Raw genomic sequence first — 25,534 nt, 5'->3', positions numbered from 1 at the left:
TAGCCATGCTTCCCAGGGATTTGAGGACTTAAATGCTTGAAAGCTATTAGCAGACATGCTTTGCTGTTGAATACATTGAAGCCTTTTGCTGCAGGGGATCATCCTAAAGGCTGTAAGAAAACAACAGCTCAGTATTTTGACAACATCAGCTCACAACTTTGTTTTAGCTAAAACAGTCTTTTTCTGATCCTAATGTAGGTCATGGCTGCAAGTTAATTTGTTCCATGTGCCATTATGATGTAAGATACATTCAGAAAAGCAGGGTTCTCCCAGGGTGAGAAAAAATTATGTTTACTAAGCAGTTATAGTCTGGTTTATTTTTTTTAACTCTCAATTTTCTTATGTGCTTTCCCATGCTTTGCTTTGCCCTCCTCTCTCCTCCTTGTTTTCCTGCGTTAGCAGATTGATTCCACATCACTGGTGTAACCAGTTTAGTTCCCTGTGCTCTCCAGACCTCTGGGTGTGCAGGCAGAGAGCAGCCCCATCCCAGTCCCCATTAGGGCATGTGGCTTCTCTGCAGCTCCCTCTGACTGTACTTGAATTTGTAAGCTGGAGCAGGGACTGCACACTCACCCACTGCCAGGCATTTTGAGGCTGGTGGATCTCAGCCTACATGGTGGGCTAATTTCCCGCTGTTCTGGATCCCCATGTCCTCTTTCACTTCAGTGGGAGCAGGGAGAAGCCCTATGGCTTTGGGGTTTGCCTGAACTTCACCCCACACACCGATGAGAAAAGTGCTTGTGTTTACTTTGTCTTGGCTGCATAGACACCAGATTTATCTCCTGTCTGCTCTGCAGCTGGAAGTGTAGCTGCAGGGTGGACTGGTATACCTTGGCACAGCTTTACCATAGGTGATTGGTAAAACTGTATTCCTAAATCCAGCTGGGAAACTGTCCTGAGCAGAGGGCTTGGGCTTTAGACACTGCATAAACTGAGACAGTGCTTTATTTCAATAAACCATCTATTTGACTGGTAGTTTTTAAGGCTGTTTGGTTGGGGATGATAAACGGAGGGGTTTGCATACATCCTCCCCAGTGCTATCACAGTGAATTTGCTCTGATACAACGTATGTGTGCAGAAGAATGAAAAACCTAATTAGTGTCACCGGAGATGAAAGCTCTGTAATCATGACTGCAATCTCAGAACAATTAATCATCCACCTACAGTAAGTCACCAGACTCATTTTTCTATTTGTTTCCAAGTTCTGTAGATTTAAAAGAACCATTGGAGCAAAGGAGATGATGTGGGGTTTAGGATCCCAGATCAATACAGCTGACTGGTTAATCAGCGGGAGCACAAGCACAGAAAACACCCAAGGTGGCTTAGCAGCTTTTGTCCCAGTCCCCTGCTGCCATCACTCAAAACTTCACCTATCATTTTACAAGCTGTCTGTGTGCCTGAAAAGGCTATTTCTGGCAACCTGAACTAAACTAGTTCAGCCACTTTGAAGAATGCAAAGACTGGAGAAAGAATAACTTTCCCATTTATATATATATGGGTTGAACTTCTCTCTGTGTAGGTTTTTCAATTTTGTTTTAGAGTGGTTGTGCTAAAATGCCATGAGACAAAAACGTAGTCTGAGTCCTCACTGTGGAAGAAAAGAATTGAAAATGTAGAGAAACTGTTTGGGATATGACCAAGCTGAAAGTTAAAGCCTACTGCTTGGAGTGCCTTTTGCATTTTCCAAACCAGCTACATAGAGGTTGTGGATTGCCATGATGCTGGGTGCCTTGTGAATGGCCAGCACAGTAAAAAAGGCAGTGAAGGATCACATTTTCTTTATTCAGCTTGTAAGTTCATTGCACTGCATTTCCAGGAAAACTTCGTTTTCATAGCACATTAGCGACCAGATCTTCAGTAGTTAGAGTGATCTAGCTCTGTCTAAATCAATAGATCTCCAGCAGTTTGTGGTGATTAGGGTTGGCACTGAGCCTCTGACACTGTCAGAGAAAGTAAAATGTTTAATTTCTCCAAAGAAAGTAGCAATTTATTAACTGTTAAAATCTGAAAAAAGCCAAGGAGAATCTTGAAGTAAATTAATTTGATGTGCTCATGACACCAGCAAAAGGGGAATTTTATCACTTTCACCATGTATGAAAATGTTACACAGTTTTGCAAGCAATGGAAGTGTGTGACCAGCACTGAGACAGAGACAGTGTGACTTAGATGAAAGAAACAGCACTATGAGAAAATGTAAATATTTATAAAAAAGACAAAATAGAGTCTGTAAAATGATCTTACATTTGAGACATGGATACTATCACCAAGAATAATGTAAAGTGAGAGGGGGAAAAGAAATAAATTTTGCTTACAAGGACTTAAGAATAATCTAATAAAATGTACATGGCTACACAGTACGTTGGTTCTGGAGTTTTAAATTCAGGAAAGTATGTCTTGGGATTATATCAGTGACAAAATGTCATACCTGTGCCTAGCACAGTGATGCTTTTCCCCCTTCAGATCTGTGTCTCATGTTGGACCCAAACTTTCATTGTTTGTTAAAGTGGACTGCCATCAAACTCATTAGGCTAAATTCTCATTTACATGGAACTGGGAGGACTGAAGGATATTGTACACAGGTTACAATGTCAGATTTCCAATCAGATCATCAAGATTATATAGCAGCTTGATAAACCAAATTTCAAGCTGAAAACACGGTATTTCTGATAGCTGTAATCTTTAAGTGATTTCTGACCCAGTTTTCATACAAAAATGTCCTTGCAGCACAGGCATTTTTTCCTTTCTTTCTCTTTTCAGTGCCTATTTGTAGATTCTCTCTGAGACATAAAGCATTATCATGTAAATGATAGTTTTCTTAGAAAGCAAACCCACTGGGATTTTAATTAGAATATCTTTGTGAACATCTGAACCAAACTGTAACGCTCTGAAGTCTTGAAGTGATGCTGAACAGTACAGTTCACATTTTTATTTCATGTTTGCTGTTAGAACCATTTGTCAAAGGTAATATTTCAAAATACACAGCTCAGCCACATAAAAGTTCTTGCAACTGTGAGAAAGTGAGGGAGCTTGAAATATATACAAAAACCTTTGGAAGAAGGAGCAGGGCAAAACGCACAATGAGAATTTATATTAAAAATCTTTAATTTATTATGAGAGCAATTTTCAGATTGCAGTGTCAAGGTCCCTCATGTTTATGAACATTTTCTGCACTCACCTAATAATTGAGAGTCAAGGACAATCTATCAAATTAATTTTAGTTTTGGCTGGAGAGTTAGACTTTTTAAAGAATACTAATGATTTTGCCCAGACATTAATAAATCTGCTGTAAAACCCAAGATGCAAAGACAAATAAAAGGACATTTTTGCCCTTCATTCCCTTTCTCTTCTTGGTGGGCTGGAAGTGTTATTTATCTGTGCTGCTGGTGCTAAGGACAGATTTTTGAGTGCATGGGACAAGGTTTAAACGTGCAGTGCAGGTTGGAAAGACAAGTCAAAATGGGGAATGTTGTCCTTTGTTTGCAGGGAGATGCCATTGTCCCATGAACAGGGAACAATCTGGAAACATTAAAGAATAGCATCACTTTTGCAAAGCAGAAATAAAGCTCTGGATGACAACTGGCTGTACCTGGGAAATGTGGGGTTACATAGATCCTCATTTTTAGCCACTTTCCCTGAGCATCTTCTGATGAGCACACCTGGAAACAGGTAGTCCTGGGATGTTCTGGTACAGCCTGGCTGTTTTCAGGAGCTCTTAACTGCAAAGCAACCATAGCCACTGGCATTCCTATAGGAGCAGACATTGCAGTCCAGTGGCTGGGTCCAAGCAGAAATCCATTTAACTGAAGTGAGAACCTGAGCATCTTTAACTCCCATTTGCCTCACTGTCAGCTGAAGACATTAATCATCTTGCACAGGATCCCGAACGTCTCTTGTAATCCTAAGTGAGGATAAACAATGGATTTGACTTTGTTTTTTGCAGAAAAGTGGATGTTACTGAAAGTGAAGCCCCAAATACAGTTTAGTCTCTTGTTACCACCTCTTCAGGGGAAAACATAGTAATATTGAGCTCTAAGTAACTTACTTTTAGGCAATTTATTTAGCTTTTCTAAAGTATTGGTCCATTCCCCAGGGAATTAAAAAGTGAATCCTGGTGTCCAGCCTATTGCCATAGCAGCCCTATGAGGGTTTATGTGATTTAACCAAAATTACATCCAGTAATTCTGGTGTAGGTTAATAATGAAAACAGAGCTATGTAAGTCTAGGGCTAATACAATATGCAGAGATATAGCAAAGCTTGGGCAAACATTTAAAGTGAAGAAAAGTAGTGGACAGAAACCCAAAGCCCAGCTCTTCTCCATTATCTTTTCCTTATAAATACATATTCTTGACATCCATTGCTCTCTCCTGCAGTGTCACATGTTTGGATTGAATGCCAAGTATCTATTTCTGCTATCAGTGATGGATAAATTCCAGTGCATGGACTTTTCTAGGTGGTATCATTCAAGAAGCTTCTTCAAACTCTATCTCAGTCTAAGTGACTAAAGGAATAACAGAGTGAGACATAGAAAAGAAAGCAAGCCCTAGGATTTGAAAGCAACCAAAGAAAAGTCTCCTGGAAAATGAACCGGAGATCTTTGATACTTTTCAGTAGTTTAGTGGGGTGCTGTTTCTCTTAAGATGGGTTATGGGTGGGGTTTAGGGGCCTTTTCCTGCACTCCAGCTTTCTTTATAACACATTTTCTCTCCATGGATGCAGCATATATTCTCTTCTGGGGGCATAGCGAGTGAGGAGTACAGTCTCAGGAAGAAATCTTTCCAGCACTATCTGATTTAAATACACAGCTGTATTGATTCCCAGGTTCATTCTCAGCTCTTTTGACTTCCAAAGCCAAGACTCCAGGAAAGGGGTGGAGCACCCTGTAAAAATGCAGATTGTTCACTACACCCAAATAGTGTAAAGTCTGAGGGTATTGCCGAGAGTTTGCTGTGCGAAGTGATTATAGTATAGAAGGCAACAAAAAGATAAATTTAAGCTGATGGACAGAGACTTTTATAAAGCATAGCTCCTTTCTGTCTTGGTGTTAATTCTGTCTCTGTTCCTCTTTACTCAGTTGAGATTACAGGCCTAAATAGAGGAAAATATTTAGAGCATGTTTCTTCATAGATGATTATGTAAATGAACATTCAAAAATACCAGGTAAGACCTTGGTCCTGCAAGGACACATGTCTGACACGTCTGTTCACAGTCGTTGGAGGCTGATGATGCTCTGTACAAGAAATGTTGCAAAGAGATTCTGCCCTCAAGGGATGTTATCGCCCACTGATGAGCATGGGAGAATTCATTCTACTCTTTCTACTACTATAAGAATTTATGCAAAGAAGAGCTGAGTAGGAATTTTCAATCAAAATGCTTTTCAAAAGAAAATACAATTTCTGAAGGTGGAGAAATTGATGCCTTTTTGCAGTTTTGAATTGGAAAAAAAGATTGCCTTGAGAATTATAGACTCATGCTGCCTTGATAAACACATACATACGTTCTGGCAAATGGTACAACACTGACATGTCATCTCATTGTCTTGTGAATAAGAAGCAGATCTCTGAGTATCAGCAAGAAACAGATTATTCTTTTTTTGGCTACTTTGTGCTAGTGAAAATTTCCCTACTTGAGCATCTTTAATAGGCACTTAAATGCTTTCACATGAGTTGTTTAGAGTTTATAAGGCTTCCTCAATGCTTTGAAAAAATGCGGAGGAAAGAAACCCCTATTTGATACTGGTTGATATCGTAAGGATTTTGCCCTATTAGATAACATAGATCAGGCCCCAAACTGTCTTGTGGGTCTTTACATGAGAGAACCATCATTAAGTCAGTGTGCCAAGCTACACATCTGGCTAGCAGGTTAATGTGTTTGTGGGAAAAAGCAAATTCCATTCTGATTTATAATGCACAACAAATGCTTGTTGGTTAAAAACCAAAACAAAACCAAAAACAGCACAGGGAAAAATCAAAGCAAAACAAAAACCCCCACAAGATTTGCTACTCTGAAAATAAACTGTGGAAGGAAAGAAGGAAAAAAAAAGGAAAATAGAGGAAAGCCTTGTTTTATTTTTTCTATGGAAACCATAACCCTATATAATGGAAACAGTAAAAAATCAAGCTCATAAGGATTTCTGATGATAGGATAACCCTAGGTTCTTTGTTCTGAATATAAATTGATACATTAAAATGTGCTCATAAGAGCTGCAGCTTTAGTGTGAGTAGCCAAGAATAAGAAACTCAGCTTCATAAAATGACACCTAATGTGAAAGCTATCCAAAAGACATTGTTCTATATGTTATCCAAAAAAAGACTCATTTGCTTTTGAAGCAAAAGTATGGGTAAAAAGTACAGACTGCATCAGAAGCTTGTCATTCAAAACTGGGCATATATACGTTTCTAAGTTGGTGCTTCTTTATTACAAGTCTTCATAAACTCAGTCAAGAGCCAGTTCCAAATAAAATTAGCTTTTGCTGCTTTAATTTTCCTTTATGGAACAATATGGAACATGAAAACCCCTTCTAAGCTGCTGAAATCACTCCTCCTTGCTCCCAAGAAAACTCAGGGTGAAATTGCTGCCCTATACATTCAACTACAAAGCTGAAAGCAGGATTTTGCAGGGGAAAGTGGGTAACATCAGGATTGTTAGAAATGAGCCATGGGGTAGCATCCTGCTGTTGGAGTCCAGATCCACAGGGAACTGACATGCATTTATGCCAATGCCTGCAGCATGGGCAGCAAACAGGAGGAGCTTAATATGGGCCCAGTGTTAGAGCCACTGTTGTTAGGACCTGTGGATGCTTGTCAACAATGGCAGAACATGTGCCAGCTTGTGCCCACGTGTCCAAGGCCAGCGGCATCCTGGCTTGTATCAGTAATAGTGTGGCCAAGCAGGACCAGGACAATGATTATCCCCTGTATTCAGCACTGGTGAGGCTGCACCTTGAATCCCGTGTTCAGTTCTGGGCCCTTTGTTACAAGAGAGACACTGAGATGCTGGAGTGAGTCAAGAAAAGGGCAATGAAGCTGGTGAAGGGTCTGGAGCAAAAGTGTGATGGGGAGCAGCTGAGGGAACTGGGGGGTTTACTGTGGAGAAGGCTCAGAGGGGACATTATCCATCCTTATGCCATCCAGAGGGACCTTGACATACTTGTGAGGAGGGCTGATGCCAGTCTTATGAAGCTTAAGCAAGCCAAGTGCAGGGTCCTATATTTTGGTCGGGGCAATTCCAGGCACAGCTACAGGTTGGGCAGAGAACAGATTCAGAGCAGCCCTGCAGAGAAGGACTTGGGGGTGTTGGTCAATGAGAAAATGAACATGAGCCAGCAGTGTGCACTTTCAGCCCAGAAAGCCAACTGTATCCTGGGCTGCATCAAAAGGAGTGTGACCAGCAGGTGGAAGGAGGTGATCCTGCCCCTCTACTCTGCTCTTGTGAGACCTCACCTGGAGCACTGTGTGCAGTTCTGGTGTCCTCAACATAAAAAGGACATGGAACTGCTGGAACAAGTCCAGAGGAGGGCCACGAGGATGATTAGGGGACTGGAGCACCTCCCGTATGAAGACAGGCTCAGAAAGTTGGGGCTCTTCAGCCTGGAGAAGAAAAGGCTGCATGGAGACCTCATAGTATCTTCCAGTATCTGAAGGGGGCCTGTAAGGATGCTGGGGAGGGACTCTTCATTAGGGACTGTAGTGACAGGACAAGCAGTAACGGGTTAAAACTTAAACAAGGGAAATTTAGATTGGATATAAGGAAGAAATTCTTTACTGTAAGGGTGGTGAGGCACTGGAATGGGTTGCCCAGGGAGGTTGTGAATGCTCCATCCCTGGCAGTATTCAAGGCCAGGTTGGATGAAGCCTTGTGTGGGATGGTTTAGTGTGAGGTGTCCCTGCCCATGGCAGGGGGGTTGGTACCTGATGATCTTAAGGTCCTTTCTAACCCTAACTATTCTATGATTCTGTGTTTCTATGATTCTGTGATTGTAACTCTACAACTGCCTGAAAGGAGGTTGTACTGAAGTGGGCATCAGTCTCTTCTCCCAAGTAACAAGTGATAGGACAAGAGGTAGCAGCCTCAAGCTGTGCCAGGGGAGGTTTAGATTGGATATTGGGAACACTTTCTTCACAGACAGGGTCATCAGGGCAGTAGTGGAATCACTGTCCCTGCAAGTTATCAAAAAAACCGTGTAGATGAGGCCCTCAGTGATATTGTTTAGTGGTGGTCTTGGCAGTCCTAGGGTAATGGTTGGACTCAATGATCTTAAAGGTCTTTTCCAACCTAGTTGATTCTATCATTCTAGTCTATGATTTTACCCGCTTTCCCTAGATACAGCTATATTTGCAGATTTGCTTTTAGTTATAGTAGCACACTGGGAGTAGTTCTACCAGCTATGGTGAGAATACTCTGTATCTGCCTCTTACACTGTATAATGAAGCCAAGATCTTGATAAACAAAATTTTAAGTGATATAGATTAAATTTCCATTAACTGATTCTCACTTAACTTATGCTGATTTGATGTCAGTATAGTTCCAGGGATATACCAACAGAATTTGAAATGCAGGAAGTCTCTTGGGAGATCAGCACTGAAAGCATAGCTTTTTTCCAGTGTAAGTAAAGCTGGCTTGAAACTAATTGTATTAGGCTTTATATCTTTTCTGCTACAGCAGCTGAGGTATGAATGTTTTAAATTAGTGAAGGTAATTTCTTAGTGGAAACAAGCCTTGGTGGCCAGTTAGACAGGTAGGGAGAATAATCTCAACACATTTCATGAATGTAGGCGACTGCCTAAAGAGGAGAAATCCTATTAGTGCCCAGTTAAAAGAATGGCTGTGTCATGAATTCAGTGCTTATTAGAGGATCCAGAGGGACTCCTAGCAAAGAGATGCAAATCTATAGGAAATTAGGATCCTGAATTCTAGTGCTCACTGTTTTTGTGGAGGTGTTCTCACATAGGAATGGTGAGAAATTGGTCTCATTCATATTTCTGTAAATCAGGATAACCCAAGAGCAGGGGAGATGGAGTCATCATTTATAGATATTTCAACAACTCCCTTGGCATCAGAATCTGAGTACTTTCTGTCTCTACGTGGATCAATTATTGCCTGTGAGCTGGGAGATGCTAACATCCTCATTTCACAGATTGCATCTGAGACAGAGACTGGAGTCTTGCTTCCTAACAAGATTTAGATCTATAATTTCTATTGGTTTCACTACAAATCAAGGGACTTTAGATGCTCTGTAATAGGTAGTTTGCTCCAGAAAATATGTGTTGGAGGACGGAATTGAGCTGACATGCTTTGCATCCACATTTACCTCTTTAATCACAGAGCCTACTTCCCTGGCTGGGGAAGACTGTGTTTCTTCCTCACTATGTAATACCCTACAGAGCTGATGCAGCAAGCAAATGGGAAGGGGAGGGAGGAGAAGAAAGATGCTTTTATTTCCACTTTATCATTTTAGGAGGTGATCAAATACTGCAGTATTCTGCAAGAACTGGGTAAATAACAGAATCCATCGTCTGATGGCAGCTGCTCATTTGCAGTATCTCACTTCAGGGCGTTGTTTCTTTCCTCCATTTCCAGAGAAAATTCCTCCTGGCTTAATAATGAAAAACTAGTCACAAATCAGCACAACTCAGAATATATGAGAATCATAAAATATTGCAAAAGAAAGCAAACAGCACAAAAGACCTATGCTTTCATCATGCAGGGAAAGACCTCCAGAACATCAAGGAATTTTGGAGCTGTTTCAGAGTCTCTGAAATCATGGAACTTGGATATTTTTCCTCTTACGGCTTTTCCTTCTCTCTTCCCTCTCTCCACCCCAATGAATCACTCAGTAAAATAATACATTACCTGGAAACACAGCAGGAATCTTGGCCTTAGTATAAGAGAGCAGATTATGATGAGTATCATACTAAGGAATAGAGGGAATAAAGAGCATCAGCAGCCAAAAAAGATAGGCAACTTGTGGGATATGATGTAACTCAGACAAGATGTCAGTGGTGGGGTGGAAATAAAGTGATGTCAGTCACTGTGAATTAATTATTCTCCTACAAAAGCAAATCAGTGGAGCAATGAACCACACAGTTGCATTGAGTCATGAGGTTTGGCTGTCACACAAGAAAGTGGTCATTTCACACTGCGCAAGGGCATGTGTAGTAGTCTAGTAGGGCTCTGAATGTCACACTGCAGGGCAGGCAGGCTGTCAAAGTTGAGGCAAAATTACAATTTCCATTATAATACCTTTATATTGAAGAGCTTATAAACCCAACCAGAAAGATTTCCTTTGGGCTGAAACTGAGCTGACAAGGTCTCAGCACAGGAGCAAGTATATCTAGTGGCTGATACTCATCATTGTGCTGGGAGCAAGGTTTAATTTAATGAGTGAGAGGAGTTAAGACCATAATTACTCTCCTAGAAGGAAGAAGAACAAACAAAACATTAAAATGTACACAATACCAGTTCATGTGGCTTTTTGGAAGCACAGATAAGTGTTACATCAGAAAGAGATACACCTGTAAGGCAGCAGAGCTGCTGCTCTGTCTCATGGAGTTTGGCTTCATGCACTGATTGGCACTCTGAAAAGTCTGATAAACAGTGCTTACTGTGCTCAAGCCTGAATTTCTGTCTCAACCTTCAAAGCTGGACTCACTCAACCTTTTTGGTGCACCCTCAACTGCCTAAAATTCACATCAGCGATAATTTTACTTTCCTTAGATGGTGAAAGGTAGAGGCAAAGAATTCCATTGTGAGTCCATAGAGCAAAATTTGTCATCACATGTTGGTGTCACTACTATCATTTAGGTAGCTGTAGCAAAACAGTTTATAAATGGTGTTGGAGATTGAACCGCCTAAAGCCCCTTCAGGTTTATAAAGATGCTCCAGTATTTTTTACAGATAATTTGGAAACAAATCTGTGTTCTTAATCACAACTTTTACTCCATGCTGACAGTGCTTCCCATCCTAGCAGTCAGCATTCATTACAAAGCAACCATTAACTGCAGAAGAGTTGAAATAGGGACAGGAGCTGCTAGTCAGTTGGGTGGGCAGAATGAGTGTGAAGTTTCTATCTGCATCTTTTCTCAGCTATTGCATTTTTTCCCTCTTTGCAAAGATTCAGCCTAAAGAGGTGGGTTCAGTGTCACGCTGTCAGTCCCCTTGGTGCTTATTGGCTCGTACTGTTAGTGAATGCCTGGGGCTTCTGGGGGTTTGCCAAATGTCACAACTCTAAAATGAACTACAGCAGGCACAGATGTACTATTTTGCAGGGAAAAAAAAAAAAATCCCAAAAAGCAAGAGAAAGAAAAAAAAAAAAAACAACCCCAAAACCTAAAGAATGACTTTTCTTAGTGTTTCCATCTTATGGGCTTACATTGTAAGTCAGTGAGGTAGTTGATTGCTAAAGGAGATGACAGTTTTGGCTAGGGTTTTCAAAGAAGCTCCGGGGAGCGCCATTACCAGTTATCAGTGATTATAAATTGCTATTGGGGCTGTAACTTTCTTACAGAACAAGGAGCTTAACAAATCACTACAGTGAAAATGAGGTGTTGAAGTTGCAGCTTTTTGACTACCCCCTAAGAGCTGCTACCAGCTACCCAGTAGATGAGCAGTACCTCAGTTAAGAAGGGAACTTTCTTATATGCAGAAAATGCTATAGCAGCAAGAAACAGGCAATTGCTATAAAATAACGAAGTGCCCACAGGTTCATACTGAGGGTGATGCTGCAGCAGTCCCTGCCTGTACCCTTTGAAGATCACAGCCTCTGACTTGCTGCACAGATACCATAGATTTGGAGGTATGCTGAGCTCTCAGGGACTGTAGTCATCACACCATCTTATCCTTTCACCAAAAGCTTCCTTTGAAATCTTAAGCAGAGGCAGATTGTTACATGAAGGTGTGCTTCGCTGTTTTGTAGCGTTCATGGGCTTTATTATGTTCACAAGTGTGACACTATATGACTGACTCACACCTTCCTTGGATGAGTGGTCAAACACAAGTTCAAACTGTGGAGGTGAAAACCAGTTTCACTAATCCCCTGTCCTGCTTGGACTTGAAGGAAGAGCTTTCTATAACTTGTTAACTTGCAGGCATAAGGGGATCCTCTTTTGCTTGTGCATAACAAGTTAATGCATATAACTATGATTTTACAACCTGCTGTTTGTTTTACTGAATGGTGCCACACAAAATAATTCTTTCTGAACTCAGAAGAGCATGCATTTACCTACTGTGTGTGGTTTTACACACACCTTCTAGTTCTGTGTGAAATATGCTTTGGTATTTGCCAGTTAGTAATCTAAAACCATCTTGGAACTTTTTAAAAGGATCACTAGCCAAAAAAAAAAAAAAAGCTTATTTTACCTATGTACATATTTCAGTCTATGATTTGGAAACACCTACTGTATGGAATTGGTCCATCTATATATCCTTCAGCAGCTTTTCTTTCCAGGGGTCCCTAAAGGCTGCCACCAGCTCTGTCACACTGGGATTTATCCCGTGGAAAGTTATAGCCCAGGGTGAGATAGTCTGATGCTAACAGCACTCAAAAGTGCACCTGCAATCATAATGCACTTACACAAAATGGATGGAGTAATAGGGCTGCTCACTTAAAGATACTCACATCCCCATGGGTGGCATTTGGACCAGAGTACATGTTAGGCTAATGCTAAAATCATGGGGAATAAATGTCAGATGTCTCCAGTGCTGTGCCCTAAATGAAAATACTGGTTTTAAATGGAGCATCAGTTACTCTATCTTAAGTAAGGATAGAGGATAAATATATTTGTGAATAGTGATTGACCTAAAGCACTATCAAAGGTTCTGTTCAGGCAGATGTGCAAAATCCCTCTATCCTCTCCTCCCTTGAACACGGATATTTCAATGTTATAAATGGGGAGAAAATCTCTGGAGAGCAGATACCGCAAATAATATTTAATCTATAAACATCTCTCTTTAAAGGCACAGTCTGAGTTCTCAGTTTTATCTTCTTGACAAAGCAAAACAACTCAATTTTGAGCTTGCTCACATCAATTTTGCATCAGGGAATTCCACCAATTTCTGGGAAGTTATTGATCTAAGTGAGATCAAAATCCATCCTTCTTTTTTTTTTTTTACTTTTCCTTCAAAATTCTTTTTCATCTATTAGTAACGGTTGTGCAATATGGCTTATTGACTCTGACCTAATAATGACCAGGTTCTCTGGGGCAAACCAAAGTAGCTTAATGGGCCACAACACCAGCATTGATTCCTATAATGACCCAGAAATTAATTAAACTAATCATTCCCATGTAGCCATGTACCGGGAAGCCTCTAGTGTTGTTGTCCATCTGATTACAGTATTGAAGCCCACACAAGTTCCAGCTGCTGGAAAATATGAAGGGATTATCTACCTCTGACATCTATAAGAGGGGTCAACACGCAGTGACATTAGATGTAATCCTAGCGGCGTCAGGTCGATGTACTGCAGTTAGGATTAAGCCAACTGTAAGCAATAGCAGTTTCTTGCCCTCATTTGTTCTTTTTTTTTAATCTTTGCTGGGGTCAGATGGTTCACATTTGTGAAAGGGCATATTTCTTCTCAGTCCCTTAGAGACAGTAATAATTTCTTGCAGCGTTTACAAGTCTTGGTGTTTTTAAAATATATTTACAGTGCTTGGTTTCCTTAGTGAGCAGATCCAGATGTAGGATAAAAAGCTGCAGCCCACTGAGGGTGTGTGCTGAGTACAGTTGTATCTTGTTCTTCCCAATCCAAAGAGAGAAGGCCACAGATTAATTGCGTGTAATGACGTAAACTCTGGCCAAATGGCATGCAGGAGCTCACAGGGCAAACCAGAATCCGAAATAAGATCTGAAATGCGCTAACAGCAGATGCAGCTCTCTCTTGATTGGAAAATGAAGGTGTCTTGAGGCCGTATGATTGGTATCATGTGAAAAGTGAGAATGTGTGGCAGCTGGTGGCACTAGTGGGAACTAAACCCCCTTCTTAATGCGTTTGGATAAATACATGTACACATACTGTTTTTTACAAGGCTAAAAGGTCTGTTTTCTTCATCTGCTCTGACTTCTGTCCGTTTAAACTCATCAGCTTTCTGTGTTACTCCTGATTCACGTAGGCTACAGCAAGCTTCAGGCTGGGCTCTGTGTTTTCATAAGTTGTTGGTTGTTTGGTTTTTTTTTCTTTACAGAATCCTTTTTCTGTAATTCCACATGGGACTTTTTGTCCTTCCAGTAAAACCACTGTAAACCACTGCATTTCCCTCATGTACAGTAGTGTAGTGGAGAATGAGTTCTGGTCCTTACAGAAGACCAAAGGCTTAGACCAAAGGCTTAGAATTGAGCATATGTGTGGGAAATATTGAGGCTGAGGGAGCAAAATGCCTTCACAGAAGATTGGAGATTTGCACAATCTCCCTTCCATCTTCAGTGAGCATGTTAACCTGAATGAAGAACACTGTCTATTCCATAACAACACCTACCCCATCTTTCTCTGCCACCTGGCTTTTGCAATTACTTTTTTTTTTTATACTCCCTTTGCTATCAGGGAGATATTTTCCTCTGGCACATGGAGTAATACTTCTGAAGTTACCTAAGCAATCCAGTTCGCATGTCCTGCACCTCTCTGCAGGATGAACTGAATTTGGGGACCTTTGGGACATTGTCTTTGAAGTGTCTATTTGTCTTGAACTATCACACTAATGCAAACTCACCATCTGTTATCTCTATTCTGTATGCTGTGGATCTACTGAACTCGGCATTGTTCAGGAACCTCTGGAGACCATGTTTCATTGCCAGGTGCTGAAATCCCAGAAAAGAAGAAAACTGGAATTAAAAGGGGAAACTGGAATAGCATGTGGTGTGGTCACTCCACGGGTGAAGAGCAATGTCTGGCAATTGTTTCTGTTTGGAAATTGAATCTGTTTCAGCTGTAAAGTTGACAGCAATCACATGCACAAGGTTTCATAAAAAGTCATTGGTCTCATTCACTTTGTCTGCTCTAGTGTCTGTGGCCTTCATTTGGGATTAGCAGGGAAGGGTTAAGTCTTTCTTCATAGCAGAAGAGGGACCACAGCTGCATGCCCTAAATACATGGTGGGGGGTGTCAGGGCAGGGGCAGTTGTTCTGAATTAGGGGATTCCCTTGTACATTGTCTTTGCTCCAGCAAGCTTGTTTGACTGAAGCTGAGGTATGTGGAGAACTTGGTGAGGGTTTGAGGTAAAGAGAAAATCGTGCTTTTTAACTTGCTTTCATTTTCTTTCTCTTATGAGTGTAGTTAGGTGAAGTAGCAGAATTGCTTTCTTTGCTATGCTCTAAGACTGGTTGCCGTGGGTTTTGAGGGGACTATTTGGATGCTGGTTCTAGGAAGCCCTGTTTGCTTCCTGCTTCTGTGCTTTTTCCACAAGAGAAAAAAATTAAATGGGCAGAAGACCTCTCAGGAAATTAAACCAGAGAAGGGAATGGCAGGAAAAGAAACAAATACTGATGAAACAGACCAATAGGTCTGAGATGACATAAGGTATCTTAATAGAAAGCTTTATACACAAATGTCTGCAGACCTCGGACTTCTGTATTTTAATAAGTGGTCTTTGTTGATGTCTAGGTCTTCAAGCAAAGAGGTAGTTTCCCCAGAGCAGGACTCAGTCCTGATAACAAGACCTCACTGCAACCCTTCTGTGCTTCATGTATCCTGCACGAGAAGAGGCTGGTACCCACCTGACTACTCATTTCTGCAAGTAGCAAGCAGACTTTCAGGAGTATTCTGGTATCATGGAGCTTTATAAGGTATGGATAAATCCTCAGAATTGCTGAGAGGCTGAGAGAAAGGCTTTATTTTAATTCTTCTAGCCAGATAGGGTCTGGGTATGGAAAACAGTCTGTACAGTGTGAGAAAAGAGTGGGTAATCATGGGGTTTTTGTCTCTCAGAAAGGGCAATTGACTGTATAGGGCTCATTAATTATCAATGCACAAGTGTAAGAGGGAAATAGGGAGATTGTCTCTTTTCAAACAGCTCTACAGAAGAAAACAGATGCTGAATGTGTCTGTCTAATCCCACCCTGGGGCAAATGCCCAAAGAATGGGCTGAACCTTGTGTCTGTCTGTCTGTCTGGTGTGCTGTAGGCACAAGACAGCTGTGAATTAGCTTTGGCAAAGAAACAAGAAAAATTACACTTTGGATGGTCTCTTAAATCCTAGGCCACCCTTGTCTTCCACTGCCTTAAACACAGGTCTGCATTTCATCTAATGCTAAAATGGAAAGATACTTCAATGGCTGAACAGTTTTAATGTAAAAAATGGCTGAAAAAAATGTAATGGCTGAACCCAGGACAGCAGCCTGACACAGAGTGAGCACTAGGGTGCTGCTAGAGTAAGTGGAGCAGTAAAACTAGTCTTCTCTGTCGTGTTGGGCTGTGTAATGTGCTTGGACAAAGAATAATACGCTTGGCCGACCTCGGTTCATAAAGGTCATTGAGACCTGCTCATTAGGAAGCAAAGATGAAAATGCTGTTACACTACTTAATTCAAGGGCAGTAGATGAGGCTGGAATCGACTGTTTAGTAATGCTGGAGATAATAAAATTGAGCTATCGTAGCATCTGCCTGGCCTAGCCAGGACACACAGATCAATACAGAGCTTTAGCTGTGCTTGCAGTGAAGGAAACTCTTGTGTTCACTAAAACCTCTCTTTGGTGAGTCCTCTTGTTGCCTGGATGCTGGTTTGTTCCTAGACGACTGTCTTGATGTAGGCACCTCTTGTGTCCAAAGGGCATGAACAGTTTTAGAGGGAAGGACTGCTTCTTGGAAAGGTCAGGCAGGGCAAGCACTTAGGGTGGGTAACTGGAGGAATTAAAAGCAAAGGTTTTGCATGTTTCAAGTATATCTTAATTCTCCTGTGATGAACAAAGACCTGTTTTAATTTTCTTGCTCATAAATATGACTTGCTATTGAAAACAAAAGGAGAAATTTTATTTCTACTCCTAAATATTAAACTGCATTTATCAAAGCCAATTCAGGTTTGCCCAGCTCTCACTCAGACCTAATGAGCATTGGCCAATTAAATGCTTTTTGCTTTGAAAATCCCAATCAAGGTACTGAAACACGAGGAAAAACTGTTTCTGCTGTCCTTTAGCCCTATTCTAAGAAAGAATTTAAAAAGCATTCGATTTAATTTGGCACTAATTCATTTTAAGCCAATTTTATATAAGCCATTTTCAAATTTAAAAATCTCCTTTTTGGAAAGATGTGATCCATCACAGCTGTTGTACTGACACACTACAAGGCCACCTTATGTTCCATTTTTCTGTGCCTGGCAAAGGCCTGTGTGGTACCGTCCATGCATTGTGGCCATAAATTAATGTATGAAAATCTTATTTTGTTGATGTTGCTGTTTACTGATGTTACTTTTCTCCAGGGTGTATGTGTATGTAAAACCATAGCAATATTATATCCTAAGAGGTGGGCTTGGGTGTGACAGAAAAATTACCCAGGATTTAAGCAAAAGCCAAGAGATTTGGGCTTGTGACTTGTGGAAACCTGGCTTTAATTAAAATGTTATTCATACAGCGTTAGCAGCACACAGTGCCTTCTCTGCCAAGTAGTTTTCTTTGTTGCCAGCTTTTCGATGCTGCTTACTGTATTGGTGTCATTGAACTGTGCTTAATTAGCTGGAACATGTATGTATATTCAAACTTTTGTACAGTGATGCTACACAGAAAGCCGGCTTGAGTGGTTTACTCCTGATTTATACCCATTTTTAGATGATGTTAGCTATATTCAGATTCCTTATCTGGTAAATGCAAACACTACATGTCCAAGCTCTTGAGTTTCTGAATGACTACTTCAAATGAATGTGAATAAGGTTGTAAGAAGAGTGGCTCTTGGATTCTACAAGCAGAGGTCAATAGGACAACCCTCATCAGTTGTGTCTATGTATAGCCAAATAATATTTCAGAAAATGCTCAAGCATATAATTAACAGTCCCAAGGAGAAGGAACCTCTTGTTTAACTTCATATAATGAGAAGGATAGGTTTTTGCCCTGCTAAAATGGTGGAAATTCTTCCTTGTCCCATTAAAATAGCTAGGCAGTCCAAAGCAGTCTCATCTGGCCAGAGACAGAATCATAGAAGTTTGTAGAGCAGTCTGTGATATGTGACTGTGTTTTTCTGGGATTAGCTGAAACAATTTCCCTGGGAAAAGATCAGAAGTGTCTTCTGGGTCATCATGTCCAATCCTGTGTAATTTCACTTGACTTCCTCCAACACTTTAATTTCAAGCTGTGTTCAGCCAAAAGGAGTAGCTGGGAGGCATGGGGAGAGCAGGGTGGAGGAAAGACATCACTACATCATATAGTTTGTGCTTCCATGTGAAAGAGGGAAAGGCACCCGTACAAAAATAGGGAATGCTGCAACCTCCAAGTTACACTTATTGCTGCCAGTTCTAAAGCAGAGTTGGTGGAGAGGGGATACTCTTGGCCTCACAGTGCCCTGTCCCAGGCCACAGGCTGGAGACAGGCTTGTGGACAACCACAGGAGTGATCTGCCTATGGGCTTCTCCTGCACAGCCACCATTTGAGATCTACCACAAAACAGAGCCAGTAAAGAGTTAAACAAAATGCAGCCAATAATGCTTCACTTATTTTTCTCTTTCTTTCCCCTCCTCCTCCCATGTGCTTTTATTTTTGTCTTGAGCTAAGTAAAAATGTGTTTGTTTGGTGGTGGAGTTTTTTTGTTTGTTTTTTTTTGGCTGAATTTATGTTGTTATTTGATTTTTTTTTTTATACGATCCTCAGGTACCTAATGAAATTGCCACATGCTCAAGGGAAAATAAGTTTCATAACGGAATGGCAGGAAGATGTTGCTAAAATCCTTCAGGATAGGGGAAGGATTAGAAGAAGCAAAAAATGCCGAATAATGTAGACATTAGCTTAAAGACAACAAGGGGTTCCTAGTCCACTGGCATACCAGAATCCAACAGAAGTATTCATAATTGCTAATATCAAAAGGCTGGTCTATTATAACAACTCCATTCAAACTAAAACACATGTAAAGCTTGTGTGCTAGTAGAGTGTATTTTGATGATAGGTCTGGTTTAAACCTAATCTGCTGAAACACAGACAGGATAGGAACAATGCTTTCTCTAGGGATCAACAACTTTGTCCCTGAACAGACAGCCTTATATAAACACCCATAATTCAGTTAAAATTCATGCAGACAGCTTGGATTAAAAAGAAACAAATATCAAGCAAATAAACAAAGCTCATGAACAACAGGAACTGGTAAAGCCATTGTGGGGGAAAATATACTCTGAAGCACATGCCAGTGTATACTAACTCAAGAAAATTAATATTAAACACTATAGGTCACAATAATGAACATATGTTCCACCTTCTCAGAAAATAGCTAGAAATTCTCCTTTTAACAGTGGACATCTTTAGTGTGTTTTTTAAACTGTCTTTTTAAAAAAACAGTGAACTGTTCACTTAGGTATTCAACACCACCTTGGCCTTCACTTTCTTAAACACTTTACAGAAAAGTGCTTTTAGCTTGGAGCTTGCGATGTTTTCACTGGTACTAATTTATTCAGCTGGGAATAAAGGTGATTTATCCAGGAGTCTTAGATAGCTGTAGCTGTGTAGGTATATTTTAACTTGGGATAGAAATGAAATCACTCAAGTATTTGTTGCCTTCCAGTGTCTCTTAGCTCATCAAAAGGGACAAAAACTGTGTCTCTTGGAGCTGATGCAATAGCCTGGGGAAATCCTAGACACTGGTTTACCTGGTGGCATAGGGGCAAAATTCCTTCTCCAACAGGGAGACTGCTCAGTTTTGCAGAAGAAATCTCTCCTGTCCTATACAGCCTTTACTGGGCTGTCTTGGGTTGATTTTGTTTCCTCTTTTTGCAGTCTCACAATGAAGTAGACGAAGGGGAGCTTTGGAGAGGTTGACATTCCCCATGTTCCCAGTGAATGTGGGGCAGTTGAATGTTTCTTCACATTTCTGCTCTTTATGCTTCTGCAATATGACAAGGCTTTTTATCCTTGTTAAAGGTTCTGGGAAAGGTTATGTGTGAGACATCCTTGAGGCCTGACAGGACTGACTTCAGCCTTCTATTTTTAGGGTAGGCTTTAAGATTGTGGGCACCCTATTTGGGAACCCTCTGCTGCATGACAGGTCAGTTTAAATGTGGGTATTTGAGACATATTTTCTACCTTTACATATAGGAACACGGAGGAAATCTGTAGGAAGCTTCCCACATTGGCAGGATAACATGGGATAACAGCCGGTGGGTCTGAAATCCAGCATATGGCCAGGGATGTCAGGCTGAGGAACTTGCTGAAGGCGAACTCTGGACTTCCTGAGCTAAGAAGCTGTTAGTTTCTTCCTACTGTGTTCAAAGAAACCAAAACCACTCTTCTTTCAAATAAATGAGATGATATTAAATGTACACCTGACAGGTATTTGGTTTCAGTAACAGAAAAGAAAACGAAATCTTACAAAGCCTGATTAATTACAACAGTCCAGATAAAACATTTGAAAGGAGGAAAGTTTAATAAGTATTTATGCAACTTCCTATGTAAAGTGCTTTCTCTTTCAAAACTCCCTTTCAGTAGATTTTAATGAATTTTCCTACTTGGAGCCACTACAATGAGCACAACCATGCAGAAGGATGACTACCCCTAAGCTAACGGCCTTTCAGTAGAGATTTTGCCAGCTTCTCCTAGTTCTTGACCTTATCTTCAGCCCCTATTAGTGACCTTTGGACAAGACTCTACTGTGACTTAAACCATTATTTAAATAACGTGTGACAGCTCTCTGAAATAAGACTGAAAATTCAGCTAACCTTGAATTCAAAAAAAGCATTCTCTAGGGGCTTGGTATTTAGCTCAGTTTTCAGTCTCAGCACTGCTTACTTGTGTTGGAAAAGTTATTTTTGGTTGCTTTCTGTGCTTCATTATAATTCTGAAAATGACTAATTTGATGTGACATTTACTAATGTAGTATGATCAGACATAATTTGATCTTATTAACTTAGATCATACCATATTAGCAAACATCGGATTCTATTTGAGAAATTTACACATGCTGCAAATGTGGATACACCTTGAAATCATACTGTATTAGTATAATTTGTCAGCTTAATGTTATAGTTGGTAAAGAATGTCAGAATATACTGCAATTTATAGCTACCTACTTACAGATCTGTGAAGGTTCAGACTGGCTGTGCTGCTGTCATATAGTTTTATCACTTTAAAAACGAACTTGATGTCTTCCTCATCTTTGGAAATGCTTTCACTGTCTTGTGTATTAGTATCTGAAATCTAAGTTTAACTAAGTGGACTAAAGAACTTACCCTGCCACCCCATACATGTGTGATGATGACCAGTGTGGCCTGAGAAGTTTGCAATAACTAGAGAGCAACAGATAATGAAGACGCGCAGCTCTATCAGCTCTAAATCATCAGTTATGATACCGCTTTTTTGTTTTCCTGCTAGGTATCAACCAATTTTTTATAAGATTAAATATTTATTGATATTATCTATGAAGGAATAGAAAGGCCAGTTGCCTTTTATAAGGCAACTTGTGTACTTGAGATAAATCTCATGTTTGCTTCTTCCATTCTCTTCTAGAGATGTGATTTCTCTTTGCCAATCCAGGCTGTAACTAGAAGCTTATCTTCTGTGCAGAGACCCTGTCTCCTTGTCACTAGAAGGTGTCCCTGCCTGTGGCAGGGGGGTTGGAACTAGATGAGCGTTGAGGTCTTTCTAACCCAAACTATTGTATGATTCTATGAAAAACTAGGTAGTGGTTTTGAGTCAGCAATTGTGTTAGACCTCAGTTGTGTCCTATGAGGAATATGTTGGCATTTTAGGTTAATCTTTCCTCATGACACCACGGATTCTGCAGCAGGAAGTTAGTATGAAAGTAGGATTTGGGCTATTCTAGATCCTCCAGAACAGATGTGTCCCTTGTAACCAGGCTTGAGAAAAATCAGGATGATGGAAGTGTGTGGTAACATTTGAAAGCATGAACACCATTTTGCAAAAATGAGGTCAGTGAAATGTGTGCCAGACCATGAAAAGTGCCTTTATATACTTGCAACCTCCCCTGGGGCTTCAGTAAAAGTGCCTGTCTGTTCTCCAAGACAGTCAGGGACTAACACTTTTTGGTTTTGATGATTCAGGATTTGCATTGCAAGTGCCCTCCAAGCTCTCCCCTTAGAGAAGTTGAATGAACAATGTCTCAAGTAAGAAGGGCATGATCAATGTCTAAACAACGTTGGAGCTCTTGCTTTCCAAATAGTTTTTCCCCAGTCTAGATGCGTTATGGTATCATCATGGGATAAAACAGGGCTTGCGGATTGTACGAAGAGGAAGACCATGAACACCTGAGTTTCACTAGCCAACAGCCACTGTGTGTTGGGCTTGAGTGTATGGCAGGATGGGAGGGATGAGGGCTTAGCAACAAGCCTGTTGTTAGTCCAAGATGTCTAAAGGAAAGTGCAAACAGTTTCCCAGCTGCAGTAGAATTAGAAAGAATAGTTAAAAACTTGGTGTAAAAACTCTGGTTCTGACTGCCATGATATACGGGCATCTGCTGTGCTAGAATGAGCCAGGATGTACTGTAAACAGTAAACCCCAAACCATGAGGCTGAGCCTTCCTGAACTCAAAAGGAATTGCTTCTGCATCTGACTGTATGAGCATTGCAAGATGAGGGCTGAAGCTTAAGCCTTTAACTGCAGACTGCAGGACATGAGCGATATGTGGTATTTTGACTTGGTTTTGTCTGTTGGAATGCACAGGAGCTGTAGAAAAAGCTTTTGTTTTTCCATATTTCAAAGTCTTATTTAGATGCCAGGTTACCACCTTGATGTAACTTTCACAAGAATCCTCAATAAGATAATTTGAAAACCCTCACTGAAGGAGTAAAATTTTACTGAATAAAAAACTGGGCAGAGCACCTACAGTAAATAGGGTGTTTGAACTCTCTTCGTTGACTGTGATTTTGAAATAATATCTTCAGTTCTAACGAGACAATGGTTTTGATCCAAAACCGATAGCGTTGCATCTTTTCCAATAGATTCTTCTCTTTTGTGGTTTTTTTTTTCTTTTTCATGCTCTAGTTGGAAAATAACAATCAAAAACAATTCTAAGCTCTAAATTCCTTTTGTTTCCACTAGATTGTTCCAAACACTGAACAAATCCAGCCAGCTGTCAGCCCAAGTTTCTGTTACTCTGATGTTTACATCTCTGAAGACAACACTGCCTCCTGCTCTGCTCTTTTGGATATGTGATGCTGAAACTTTATTTAAATAGGTGGAAATATGTGGGGGTTTTGTCTGGTGATTTGTGTTTCCAAGTATGCCCCAAAATAAGAGGTCTTAAATCTGAACTGCCTTCACAATATTGCTCAGTGATGCAGGCATGTTAAAGAGCTGTTGGTACAGAATATCTTTCTCATTTTATCACATAATCACACATGGAATAACTCAGACATTTTTGCCTGTAGTGAATTCCACAGATGAACAGAAATAGGCAAGAACTTGTAACTGACTTACACCCATTTTCCAAATTTTCATTTCAGCAGAACCTTGGTTTTATTATTTCTGACTTTGCCTTACTTATAGCTATTTACAGTCTTTACAGGTACTGTATTTGCATGGTATTTCGCACTTGGTGTTTATTTTAGGTGGAATGACTATTTCAGTTTAGATCAAAATACACTATCTTGATTAGGTGTTTTGTTGAGGTTAAGTTTTATCTACTTGTATTGTTGATTAAGATAACACTTGTGGTGTATGTGTAAGTGTGGACGAACATTGTCTCAGCCTCAGTGTACGTAATGGTAACTAAGAGGGAGAGAGATTCAGGAAGAATGACACTAGGTTTTCAATCTAGATGTTCTTCTAGAGTGGTGGGTTATAATTTCATTTGTATGCTTACATACAAATACATTAAATATTTCTAAACACATAATGTTCATTATAATTTTATAATTTGAGAACATGTTTATTTTCAGTCACCTGGATTCAGTGTTTCTCAGACAATCATATGAGTGAAGGCCGCAACTTGTATTGAAGTCTCAAGGTTAAGCTGATCCCTTAGGCTCCAGTTCCTGCTAGGACACCAAATTGTGGTATGATTCCTTCATAGGAAGATGCAGGAAGGAGAAGACATGCATTGTATTTCAGTTTTCCTTTCTAATGAAGTAGGCTCAGATGGAAAAGTAACAACGTACTTCGAAAAATGCAAGCTGTCTAAGGTCGTGTTAGTCTCTAGGCATTGACTATGCCTAGCCATGCTAAAGAAACGTGTTCTTTTTCCAGATCAACTGGTGTGTAGTGGTGAATGTTGCTCTGGAGCAGGCTGGCAATATCAGCATCACCATCTTAGTATTTGGAGTTTTTCTTGGCTTGGCATGTGTCAAGTATATGTGTCTGTGTGCTCACATAACTCTCTAACTTGAAATGTGTGGCTTCTCAATACTCGACTATCCTGCACACATCTTTAGTTTAACAGCAGGTCCCATAATAGTGAGATGTAGCCAACAGCAGTGTACACACCATCTGCTTTTCACTTTTGGGCCTGTCTTTTTCCCCAGCTTGGGGATCAGGAGCATTGTTTCAGGCGGAACAATTGCTCCAGATGAGGAACTGATGTCAAAGATTGTCATGGTTTAAGCCCAGGCAGTAACTCAGAGCCACGAAGCTGCTCACTCACCCCCTCTCTTCTTCCTCCCACCGCTCCTGGAGGGATGGGGAGGAGAACCTAAAGAATGTATCTCCCACGGGCTGAGATAAGAACAGTCTAGTAACTAAGGTATAATACAAACCACTGCTGCTACCACCAATAATAATAATGATAAGAGGAACAACAAGGAAAGAGAATATAACCGCTCGCCACACACTGACTGAAACCAAGCCTCACCCAAGCAGCAATCTGGGCCTTCCGGGTAACTCCACCCAGTTCATATACTGGGCATGACATGCTGTGGTATGGAATACCTCTTTGGTTAGTTTGGGTGAGGTATCCTGTCCCTGCTTCCTCCTGGCTTCCACTCCTCCCTGGCAGAGCATGAGACTCAAAGTCCTTGGTCAGAATAAACATTACTGAGCAACAACTAAAAACATCGGTGTTATCAGCATGGTTCTCAGGCTGAAAGTCAAAAATGCAGCAATGCACCAGCTACTAAGAAGGAGAAAAATGACTGCTACTGCTGAACCCAGGACAAAGACATAGACTTCCCATTGGCAATAGCTGCATCATCCAGGAGGGCCATGTCTGCACCTCTTGTCTTCATGTGTCAGCATTGTACATGAGGAGCACTCTCTGTAGAGGGTTAGTGCAGTCAAGGCTAAATCATTCTCCCATCTTTGAGTTAATTATTGTCCAGAAACCTAAATGGTTTTAACCATTTTCACCTTTTTCTGGTGCTGGCTCTCCAAGTTTATAAAGCACTTTCTATGAGATCTGTAAAACTCTACTGGAAACCTGTTTCAGAAAAATACACTTTTCGGAGTCTATTTGATCCAGACAATAAAGAGTTGT

At 40.6% G+C, this 25,534-nt stretch overlaps 1 long non-coding RNA gene across 1 annotated transcript; it reads left to right on the top strand.

Annotated features, from left to right (window-relative positions):
• Window positions 1–15,106: 15,106 nt before the first annotated feature.
• LOC136017842 (uncharacterized) lies at window positions 15,107–23,898 on the top strand. The gene is made up of 3 exons (XR_010614111.1): window positions 15,107–15,176; window positions 15,591–15,772; window positions 23,167–23,898. It is a non-coding gene; the product is annotated as an uncharacterized LOC136017842 (long non-coding RNA).
• The last annotated feature ends 1,636 nt before the right edge of the window (window positions 23,899–25,534 follow it).

Source organism: Lathamus discolor, chromosome 6 (assembly GCF_037157495.1).
Source record: "Lathamus discolor isolate bLatDis1 chromosome 6, bLatDis1.hap1, whole genome shotgun sequence".
Taxonomy (NCBI): Eukaryota; Metazoa; Chordata; class Aves; order Psittaciformes; family Psittacidae; genus Lathamus; species Lathamus discolor.
The sequence above is the reverse complement of the archived record's forward strand: the minus strand, read 5'-3'. Positions and strand labels throughout refer to the sequence as shown.